Raw genomic sequence first — 12,617 nt, forward strand, 5'->3', positions numbered from 1 at the left:
GCCTTCAAAGCCCTTGAAACAGCACAAATTTTGCAAGAATACAAGAAATACATGACCTGGTAATGATACGGAAGTTAAACTGATGCCTATTAATCAGGTCTTTCTTCTCTCATTGGCTGAGAAAAGAGAAATAACCTCTGTATGGCTTTACAGCACTGGTTAAGTTCTATTTATTTACAAACATGTATTACCTACAAGCTGGTACTATTTCTTCATTTTACACAAACTGTCTAAAAAAAAAAGTCAATTAGTATATATGTAGAGAGGAAAAGGTGTTCAGAAGAACCATAAATATTCTTCAATGAGGCTTGATCCTATTTTCTATAATTTTTTGCTAGGTTTTAGCTAGAAAAATTTTATGTAAGAGAATTAATTAATGAATTAATAAATTTATTAATTGCTTTACAAAATTACGCAAATTTTTAAAATTTTGCTGTAAGAGGAAAAACTAGAGTGTATGTGGCTATGCCTATCTACTTAAATTTAGTTAAATCCCAAAAATATTCACTATTAAAAACAATATCAGGAATAAGCACTGAAGAGGTGGCCAAGAAGTTGGACTAGGAAGACTCTGAGCTCACCTCCTCTCACAGGCACAAGAAAATTACAACTAATTACAGAGGAACTACCTGTAAGAAAAACCTGAATACCAGCAGAAAAGATACTCCACAACTAAAGACATAAAGAAGGAACCACAATGAGACAGGCACCAGGGCTGGAGATGCACTTTAGTCAGGACCTATACCCCCAGGTCAGCAACCCACAAACCAGATAAATATTACAATAATAGAGATCCTCCACAAGAATGAAGGAGTGTGAACCCCACATTGGGCTCCCAGGCAGGGGACTTGTACCATGAAGATGAGCTCCCAGAATGTCTGGCTTTGAAGGTTTGCAAGGTTTGCATATGGGAGAGATCCCAAGGGCAACAGGAAATAGGGACTCCATTCTTAAAGGTTGTCTGCAAAATCTCACATGCTCTGAGTCCTAGCACAGAGGCACTAGTTTGAAAGGAGCCTGTTTCAGACCCACTTGCTGCTCTTGGAGAGCCTCCGAGACAGGCAGGAAACAATTGGGACTCCCCCTGGGGACAGAAAAGCTGGCAGCAGCCATTTTTGGCAGCTTATTCTACCTCAATAACACTAACACTGGCAAGCACCATTTCAGAATCCTCCCTCTAGCTTATTAATGCCAAGGACCAGGCCTATCCTCCAGCAAGCTGGAATCAGCCCTGAGCCCTGCTGGGCATGCAATGAACCACTTGATAAGCCTACCCCACCTACCAGCAGACGGCAGCAGCCCCACATCCCATAGATTGAAACAGATAACCACGAGAAAAGCCTATCCGGCACTCCAGCAGGCCTGCAAGTCATGCCAAGAAGCACCACAGCCAACTAAGCTGGAGTTCAGTCCCAAATACCAACTCCCCAATGGAAGTTGACCCTACCACAACAGAAGGGTACATGCAGCCCATATAAGGGTCACCTCTAGGAATAGGGCTCTGGTGGCCAAAGGGGTGCATGCTGCCAGGCCCCACAGGATGTCTCTTATATAAGGCTACTTCTGAAGATGGGGAGAAGTAACTGACATACTTAACACCGAGTAAAAAAACACAGAATTGGGTAAAATGAGGAGATGAAGGAAATGTTCCAAGTGAAGGAACAAGACATAACCTCAGGAAAAAAAACAAAAAGAAAAGCAACTAAACAAAGATAAGCAATTGACCCAATAAAGAGTTCAAGATAATGATAATAAATAAGTTAACTGAACTTGGGAGAAGAAGGGATGAACACAGTGACAATTTCAAAAAACAGAAAATACAAAGAAGAACCAAAGAGAACTAAAGAATACAAGAACTAAAAGAAAAATATATACACTAGAACGAATCAACAGTAGATTGATTCAGAGGAACTGATACAGAGGAACTGATCAGAGATTTGAAAGATCTGGAAGACAGAGTAGTGGAAATCACTCAAGCTGAACAACAACAACAAAAAAGGGTTTTAAAAATGAGGATAGATTGAGAAAGACCTCTGAGACAACATCAAGCATACTAATATTCACATTATAGGGGTCCCAGAAGGAGCAGAGAAAGAAAAAGGGGTAGAAAATGTATTCAACAAAATTATGGCTGAAAACTTCCCTAACCTTAAGAAGGAAACAGATATAGGTATAGGAAGCTGGAGACTTCCAAACAAGATGAACCAAATGTGTCTACACCATGACATATTATAATTAAAATTGCAAAAATTAAACATGAAGAGAGAAAATGTATTCAACAAAATTATGGCTGAAAACTTCCCTAACCTTAAGAAGGAAACAGATATAGGTATAGGAAGCTGGAGACTTCCAAACAAGATGAACCAAATGTGTCTACACCATGACATATTATAATTAATATTGCAAAAATTAAAGATGAAGAGAGAATATTAAGAGCAGCAAGAGAAAAAAAAAAAAAAAAAGAGCAGCAAGAGAAAAGCAACTAGTTACATGTAAGGTAACTCCCATAAGGCTATCAGCTGACTTTTCAGCAGAAATTGCAGGCCAGAAGGGAATGGCATATCTTTAAAGTGATGAAAAGAAAAAACCTACAACCAACAATACTCTATTTGGTGACGTCATCATTCAGGTTTGAAGGAGAGTTAAAGCATTTTAAAGATAAGCAAGAGCTGAAAGAGTTCAGCACTACTAAACTGGCTTTACAAGAAATGATAAAAAGAATTCTCTAAGGAGAAAAGAAAAGGCCATAAGTAGACGTAAGAAAATTATGAAAAGAAAAGTCTCACTGGGAAAGGCAAACATACATTAAAGGTAGTAGATCAACAACTTACAAAGCTAGTAGGAAGGTTAAGAGATAAAAGTAAAAAAATTATCCGTACCTGCAATAAGTAGTTAAGGGATACACAAAATAGAAAGATGTAAAATATGACAACAAAAACATTAAATGTTGGGGGGAGGGCAGTAAAATGTAGTGTGGTTAGAATGAGTATAAATTTAATAGATCATTAATTTAAAATAAACATTCTATATTTATATGTAAATATGTATGTTGTTACATGTGAACATTATGGTAACTAAAAAATCAAAAACCAGTAACAGATACACAAAAAAGAAAAAGAAATCCAAATGTAACACTAAAGACAGCCATCAAATCACAAGGAAAGGGAGAAAAAGGAGAAGAAAGGAATGAAGAAGAACTATGAAAACAATTAACAAAATAGCAACAAAGACACAGAGCAACTAATTTGGTAAAAAAAACAAGGATGATACATATGCTGCTTCCAAGAGATTCACTTCAGATCTAAAGACATACACACTGAAAGTGAGGAAACAAAAAACTGTATTTGAGGCAACACGATACACCACATAAAAAAACTGAAGAGTATAAATCATATGATCATCTCCATAAATGCAGAAAAAGCTTTAGACAAAATTCAAGACCCATTTATAACAAAAACTCAACAGAGTGGGTATACAGAGAACATACACCAATATAATACAGCCATACATGAAAAACTCACAGCCAACATTATACTCAACAGTGAAAAGCTGAAAACATTTCCTCTAAGATCAGGAATAAAAAGGATGCCCACTCTCACCATCTGTGTTTAGCCACAGCAAACAGAGAAGAAAAAGACCAAAAAAAAAAGACTGCAAATTAAAAAGAAGTAAAACTGTCACTGTTTGCAGATGACATGATACTATACATATCAAATCCTAAAGATGTTACAAAAAACTACTATAACAAATAAATGAATTCAGTAAAGTTGCAGGATAAAAGATTAATATACAGAAATCTAGTTTTTCTATACATTAATAATAAATTATCAGAAAAAGCAAGAAATCAAATCCCATATAAAATTGCAACAAAAAGAAGAAAATACCTAGAAATTAACCTAACTAATCATGTGAAAGACCTATACTCTGAAAACTATAAGACACTAATGAAGGGAACTGATGATACAAAGAAATTGAGAGATATCCTGTGTTCATGGATTGGAAGAAATAACATGGTTAAAATGTCCATATTACTCAAAGCAATCTACAAGTTTAATGCAACCCATATTAAAATAACCATACTTTTCACAGAATAAAAGACCCTGAATAGCTAAAGCAATCTTCAGAAAAAAAGAACTGTAGGCATCATGCTCCCTGAGTTTAATTGATACTACAAAGCTACAGTAAAATCACAAACGTATGGTACTGGCACAAAAACAGACACAGAGATCAATGAAGTAGAATAGAAAGCCCAGGAATAAACCCATGAACCTATGGTCAATTAATCTATGGCAAAGGAGGCAAGAATATACAAAGAAAAAGACAGTCGCCTCAATAAGGGGTGCTGGGAAAACTGAACAGCTACATGTAAAAGAATGAAATTAGAACATATGGTGATATGTAAAAATTAACTCATAAAACTCCTAGAAGAACACTATAGACTATAGGCAGAACACTCCGTGACAAAAATCATGGTGTTATGTTTTTGGATCAGTCTCCTAAGGCAAAAGAAACAAAAGAAAAAATAAACAAGTGGGACCTAATTAAACTTAAAAGCTTTTGCACAGCAAAAGATACCATCCACAAAATGAAAAGACAACCTACTGAATGGGAGAAAATATTTGCAAATCATATGACCAATAAGGGATTAACATCCCAAATATATAAACAGCTCATAAAATTCAATATCAAAAAACCAAATAACCCAATTCAAAAATGGGCAGAAAACTAGAATAGACATTTTTCCAAGGAAGATATACAGATGGCTAATAGGCACATGAAAAGTTGCTCAGCATTTCTAATCATCAGAGAAATGCAAATCAAAGCCATAAAGATATCACCTCACATCTGTGAGAATGGCTATCATCAAAAAATCTATAAATAACAAATGTTGACAAGGATGTGGAGAAAAGGAAACCCTGTACACTGTTGTTGGGAATGTAAATTGGAAGTCACTACAGAAGACAGTATGGAGGTTCCTCAAAAAACTAAATATAGAACTATCATACGATCCAGCAGTTCCCCTCCCAGGTATATATATGAAGAAAATGAAAACAATAATTGAAAAGACACATCACCCCAATGTTCACAGCAGTATTATTTGCAATAGCCATGATATGGAAGCAACCCAAGTGCCCATCAACAGATGAATAGATAAAGAAGATATTATATATATATATATATATATATATATATATACACACACACACACACACACACACACACACACACACACACAATGGAATACTACTCAGCCATAGTAAAGGAATGAATTTTGCCAATTGTAACAATGTGGCTGGATCTAAGAGGTATAATGCTTAGTGAAATAAGTCAGACAAAGAAATACAAATACTGTATGTTATCACTTATATGTGGAATGTAAAAAAAATAAAATAAGCAAATGAATAAAATAAAACAAATACAGAGAATAAGCTAGTGGTTACCAGTGGAGACAGGGGTGGGGGAGGGGAAAATAGGGATAGGGGTTTAAGAGATACAAACTTCTATGTATAAAATAAATAAGCAACAAGGCTATATTGAGGCTATATTGTACAGCACAGGGACATATAGCCATTATTTTATAATAACTTTAAATGGAGTATAATCTATATAAATACTGAATCACTATGTTATAAACCTGGAACTAACATAATATTGTAAATCAACTATATTTCAATTAAAAAATAACAAATAAATAAAATTTAAAAAAGGGAAGCCAACTCTTGACACTTGTATTTAGCCACAGCAATCAGACAAGCAAAAGAAATAAAAGGAATCTAAACTGGAAAGGAAGAAGTAAAACTCACTGTTTGCAGATGACATGATACTACATATAGAAAGTCCTCAAGATGCTACCAAAAATACTATTAGAACTAATAAATGAATTCAGTAAAGTTGCAGGATACAAAATTAATACACAGAAATCTGTGGCATTTTTATACACTAATAACAATCAGAAAGAAAAAATTAAGAAAACAGTCTCATTTACAGTTGCATCAAAAAGACCAAATACCTATAAATAACTCTTACCAAGGAAGTAAACAAGTTGTACTCTGAAAAGTATAAGACATCAATGAAAGAAAATGTAGATGACAAAAATAAATGGAAAGAAATTCTGTGTTCATAGACTGGAGGAAGTAATATCATTTAAAATGACCATACTGGGCTTCCCTGGTGGAGCAGTGGTTGAGAACCCGCCTGCCGATGCAGGGGACACGGGTTCGTGCCCTGGTCCGGGAAGATCCCACATGCCGGGGAGTGGCTGGGCTTGTGAGTCAGGGCCGCTGAGCCAGCGCATCCGGAGCCTGCGCTCCCCAACGGGAGAGGCCACAACAGTGAGAAGCCCGCGTATCGCAAAAAAAAATAAAATAAAAAATAAAATGACCATACTACCCAAGGCAACCTGAAGATTCAATGCAATCCCTATCAAAATACCAATGGTATATTTCACAGAACTAGAACAAATAATTCTTAAATTTGTATAAAAATACAAAAGACCCTGAACAGCCAAAACAATCTTGAAAAAAATGAACAAAGTTGGAGGTATCACACTTCCTGATTTCAAATTATACTACAAAGCTATAGTAATCAAAACAGAATGGTACTGGCATTAAAAACAGACACATAGATCAATGAAACAGAATAGAAAGCCAGAAACTAACTCATGCTTACATGTTCAATAAATCTACAATAAAAGAAGCAAGAATATACAAAAGGGAAAATATAGCCTCTTCAATAAATGGTGTTGGGAAAACTGGACAGGTACATGCAAAAGAATCAATCTAGACTACTTTCTCAAACCATATTAAAAAAAACATTCAAAATGGCTTAAAGATTTAAATATAAGACCTGAAACCAGAAAACTTCTAGAGAAAACTATAGGTAGCACACTCTTTGAAATTGACCTTAGCAACATTTTTTTGCATATGTCTCCTCAAGTAAGGGAAACAGAAACAAAAATAAATAAATGGGATTACGTCAAACTAAAAAGCTTTTACATAGTGAAAGAAATCATCAACAAAACGAAAAGGCAGCCTACTGATTGGGAGAAAATACTTGCAAATGATAGATAAGGGGTTAATATCCAAAATATACAAAAGAAGTCATATAACTCAAGACCAAAAAAAACAACTGATTAAAACATGGGCAGAGGAGCAAACAGAAATTTTTCCAAAGAAGATATACAGATGGCCAACAGACACATGAAAAGATGCTCAGTATCATTAACAATGAGGGAAGTGCAAATCAAAACCACAGTGAGATGCCACCTCATACCTATCAGAATGGCTATCATCAAAAAACCAAATAAATGTTGGTGAGGATGTGGACAAGAGGTGACCCTGCTACACTGTTGGTGGGAATATAAATTGGTGCAAGCTCTATGGAATACAGTGTGGAGCTTCCTCAAAAAATTAAAAATAAAACTTCCATATGATCCAGCAATTTCACTTTGGAGTATTTACCTAAAGAAAACAAAACACTAATTCAAAAAGATATATGCATATCAATGTTCATTGCAGCATTATTTACAATAGCCAAGATATAGAAGAAACCTAAGTGTTATTTAATAGACAAATGGATAAAGGAGATACGGTATATATGTATGTGTGTATATATATATGTCTGTGTGTGTATATACATATGTACCATATATAGAATGAAGTGTAACTCAGCCATAATGAAAACGAAATCTTGGCATTTGCAACACTATGGATTGAAATGCTAAATGAAATAAGTTAGAGAAAGATAAATACCATATCATCTCACATACACGTGAAATCAAAAAAAAAACCAAATGAACAAACATAATGAAACATAAACAGACTCATAGATACAGAGAACAAATGTGTGGTTGGCAGAGGGGCATGTTTGGGGATGGAGGTGTGAAATAGGTGAAGGGGATGAAAAGGTATTAAAACTCCAGTTACAAAATAAGTAAGTCATGGGGTGTAATATACAGCATAAGGAATATGGTCAGTAATATTGTAATAACTTTGTATAGAGACTGATTAGACTTTTCATGGTGATCATTTCATAATGTATGCAAATGTCAAATCATTACGTAGTACACCTGAAATTAACATAATATTGTATATCAACTATATTAAGTAGAACAAACAAAAAACAGTACTGTTTCATTAGGTGTAACAATTTTACTATACTAATGTTAAGATGGAAATAATAGAGGAAACTGGGCACAGGGTATATGGAACTCTGTACTGCCTTATAATTTTTCTGTAAATCTATAACTGCTCTAAAAATCAAAGTACTTTTTTTTAAAGTAAAGGATACTGTTAAGACAAGAAGGGGGGCTTCCCTGGTGGCACAGTGGTTGAGAGTCTGCCTGCCAATGCAGGGGACACGGGTTCGTGCCCTGGTCTGGGAGGATCCCACATGCCACGGAGCGACTGGGTCCGTGGGCCACAACTACTGAGCCTGCGCATCTGGAGCCTGTGCTCTGCAATGGGAGAGGCCCACGCACCATGATGAGGAGTGCCCCCTGCTCACTGGAACTAGAGAAAGTCCACGCACAGAAGAAGCGAAGGCCCAACAAAGCAAAAAATAAAAATAAATTTAAAATTTTTAAAAAAAGACAAGAAGGGGAGAGATAACTTTTATTTTTAAAAAAGAGGGAAAGAGACGGCTTAAAGATGGCAGAAGAGTAAGACGTGGAGATCTCGTTCCTCCTCACAGAGACATCAGAAATACATCTACACGTGGAACTTCTCCTATAGAACACCCACTGAACGCTAGCAGAAGACCTCAGACCTCCCAAAAGGCAAGAAACTCCCCATGTACCTGGGTAGGGCAAAAGAAAAAAGAATAAACAGAGACAAAGAATAGGGACAGGACCTACATCAGTGGGAGGGAGCCGTGAAGGAGGAAAGATTCCCACACACTAGAAGCCCCTTCGCGGGCGGAGACTGCGGGTGGCGGAGGGGGAAGCTCTGGAGCCGTGGAGGAGAGCGCAGCCACAGGGTGCAGAGGGCAAAGTGGAGAGATTCCCGCAGAGGATCAGTGCCGACCGGCACTCACCAGCCCGAGAGGCTTGTCTGCTTCCCCGCCGGAGCAGGCTCGGACTTCAGTCGGATCCCAGGGAAAGGTCTGGAGTTGGCAGAGTGAAAACAGCCTGAAGGGGTTAGTGCGCCACGGCTGGCAGGGAGGGAGTCCGGTTGAAGTCTGGAGCTGCTGAAGAGGCAAGAGATCTTTTCTTCCCTCTTTGCAGCCTGGGCGCGAGGAGAGGGGATTAAGTGCACGACTTAAAGGAGCCCCAGAAATGGCGCAGAGCTGTCAAAGAGACAAGAGAATTTTTTTGCCTCTTTGCTTCCTCAGGCGCGAGGAGAGGGGATTAAGAGCACCGCGTAAAGGAGCTCCAGAAACGGGTGCGAGCCGTGGCTGTCAGCACAGACAGTAGGGACGGGTGTGGGACGCTAAGGTTGCTGCTGCCGCCACCAAGAGGCCTGTGTGTGAGCACAGATCACTCTCCACACCACCCCTCCCGGAAGCCCGTGCAGCCCGCCACTGCCAGGGTCCTGGGATCCAGGGACAGCTTCCCCGGGAGAATGTGCGGCGCGCCTTGGGCCAGTGCAGCGTCACGTTGGCCTCTGCCCCCGCAGACTTGCCCCGCATCCGTGCCACTCCCTCCCCATAGCCTGAGTGAGCCGGAGCCCCCGAATCAGCTGCTCCGTTAACCCCGTCCTGTCTGAGCGAAGGGCAGATGCCCTAGGACGACCTAAACGCAGAGGCGGGGCCAACTCCAAAGCTGAACCCCAGGAGCTGTGTGAACAAAGAGGAGAGGGGGAGGTCTCTCGCAGCAGCCTCAGAAGCGGTGGATTAAAGCTCTACAATCAACGTGAAGTGCCCTGCACCTGTGGAAAACCTGAACAGATGACGAATCATCCCAAATTGAGGAGGTAGACTTTGGGAGAAAGATATACTATTATTTTCCCCTTTTTTCTTTTTGTGAGTGTGCGTGTGTGTGTGTGTGTGCTGCTGTGTGAGATATTGTCTGTATACCTTTGCTTTCACCATTTGTCCTAGGATTAGACAGACCCGTTTTGCTGGTTTTTTTTAATAGACATTTTTCTTCTTAATAATTATTTTTTATTTTAATAACTATATTTTATCCTACTTTTGTCTTCTCCCTTTCTTTCTTCCTTTCTTCCCGCCTTCCTCCCTTCTTTCCTCCTTTCCTTCCTTTCTTCCTTCCTCCCATTCTTGCTCTCCTCCTTCTTTCCTTTCTTGCTTTCTTACTTCCTTTCTTCCTTCCTTCCTTCCCTTCCTCCCTCCTTGCTTCTTTCCTTCCTTCCTTTTCTTTCCTTTCTATTTTTTTTCCCTTTTATTTTGAGCCGTGTGGATTAAAGGCTCTTGGCGCCCCGGCCAGGCACCAGGGCTGTGTCTCTGAGGTGGGAGAACCAACCTCAGGACACTGGTCCACAAGAGACCTCCCAGCTCAACGCAATATCAAATGGCGAAAATCTCCCAGAGATCTCCATCTCAACACCAAGACCCAGCTTCACTCAAGGACCAGCAAAGAACAGTGCTGGACACCCTATCCTCAACAAAGAGCAAGACAGGTCTACAGCCCCATCCATTAGCAGAGGGGTTGCCTAAAATCATAAGAAGGCTACCAACATACCCAAACACACCACCAGACGTGGACCTGCCCACCAGAAAGACAAGATCCAGCCTCATCAACCAGAACAGAGGCACTGGTCCCCCCAAACAGGAAACCTACTCAACCCACTGAACCAACCTTAGCCACTGGGGACAGCTACCAAAAACAACAGGAACTACAAACCTGCAGCCTGTAAAAAGGAGACCCCAAACACAGTAAGATAAGCGAAATGAGAAGACAGAAAAACACACAGCAGATGAAGGAGCAAGATAAAAACACACCAGACCTAACAAATGAAGAGGAAATAGCCAGTCTACCTGAAAAAGAATTCAGAATAATCATAGTAAAGATGATTCAAAATCTTGGAAATAGAATAGACAAATTGCAAGAAACAGTTAACAAAGACCTAGAAGAAATAAAGAGGAAGCAAGCAATGATGAGCAACACAATAAATGAAATTAAAAATACTCTAGATGGGGTCAATAGGAGAATAACTGAGGCAGAAGGATGGAGAAGTGACCTGGAAGACAAAATAGTGGAAATAACTACTGCAGAGCTGAAGAAAGAAAAAAGAATGAAAAGAACTGAGGACAGTCTCAGAGACCTCTGGGACAACATTAAACGCACCAACATTTGAATTATAGGGGTCCCAGAAGAAGAAGAGCAAAAGAAAGGGACTGAGAAAATATTTGAAGAGATTATAGTTGAAAACTTCCCTAATATAGGAAAGGAAATAGTCAATCAAGTCCAGGAAGCACAGAGAGTCCCAAACAGGATAAACCCAAAGAGAAACACGCCAAGACACATAATAATCAAACTGTCAAAACTTAAATACAAAGAAAACATATTAAAAGCAGCAAGGGAAAAACAACAAATAACACACAAGGGAATCCCCATAAGGTTAACATCTGATCTTTCAGCAGAAACTCTACAAGCCAGAAGGGAGTGGCAGGACATATTTAAAGTGATGAAGGAAAGAAACCTACAACCAAGATTACTCTACCCAGCAAGGATCTCATTCAGATTTGATGGAGAAATTAAAACCTTTACAGACAAGCAAAAGCTGAGAGAGTTCAGCACCACCAAACCAGCTTTACAACAAATGTTAAAGGAACTTCTCTAGGCAAGAAACACAAGAGAAGGGAAAGACCTACAAGAACAACCTGAAACAATTAAGAAAATGGTAATAGGAACATACATATCAATAATTTCCTTAAATGTAAATGGATTAAATGCTCCCACCAAAAGACACAGACTGGCTGAATGGATACAAAAACAAGACCCATATATATGCTGTCTATAAGAGACACACTTCAGACCTAGGGACACATACAGACTGAAAGTAAGGGGATGGAAAAAGATATTCCATGAAAATGGAAATCAGAAGAAAGCTGGAGTAGCAATTCTCATATCAGACAAAATAGACTTTAAAATAAAAATTATTACAAAAGACAAAGAAGGACACTACATAATGATCAAGGGATCGATCCATGAAGAAGATATAACAATTGTAAATATTTATGCACCCAACATAGGAGCACCTCAATACATAAGGCAAATACTAACAGCCATAAAAGGGGAAATCGACAGTAACACAATCATAGTAGGGGACTTTAACACCCCACTGTCACCAATGGACAGATCATCCAAAATGAAAATAAATAAGGAAACACAAGCTTTAAATGATACATTACACAAGATGGACTTAATTGATATTTATAGGACATTCCATCCAAAAACAACAGAATACACATTTTTCTCAAGTGCTCATGGAACATTCTCCAGGATAGATCATATCTTGGGTCACAAATCTAGCCTTGGCAAATTTAAGAAAACTGAAATCGTATCAAGGATCTTTTCTGACCACAAGGCCATGAGACTAGATATCAATTACAGGAAGAGATCTGTAAAAAATACAAACACATGGAGGCTAAACAATACACTACTTAATAACGAAGTGATCAGTGAAGAAATCAAAGAGGAAATCAAAAAGTACTTAGAA

At 38.4% G+C, this 12,617-nt stretch overlaps 1 protein-coding gene across 2 annotated transcripts in view; it reads right to left on the reverse strand.

The window, feature by feature from the left end:
• The window catches only part of CWF19L2 (CWF19 like cell cycle control factor 2), a 230,590-nt gene that overhangs the window by 25,341 nt on the left and 192,632 nt on the right, over nt 1–12,617 (reverse strand). The gene's annotated exons all lie outside the window — the stretch shown is intronic.

The sequence above is a fragment of the Kogia breviceps genome, chromosome 7, assembly GCF_026419965.1.
Source record: "Kogia breviceps isolate mKogBre1 chromosome 7, mKogBre1 haplotype 1, whole genome shotgun sequence".
Lineage (NCBI taxonomy): Eukaryota > Metazoa > Chordata > Mammalia > Artiodactyla > Physeteridae > Kogia > Kogia breviceps.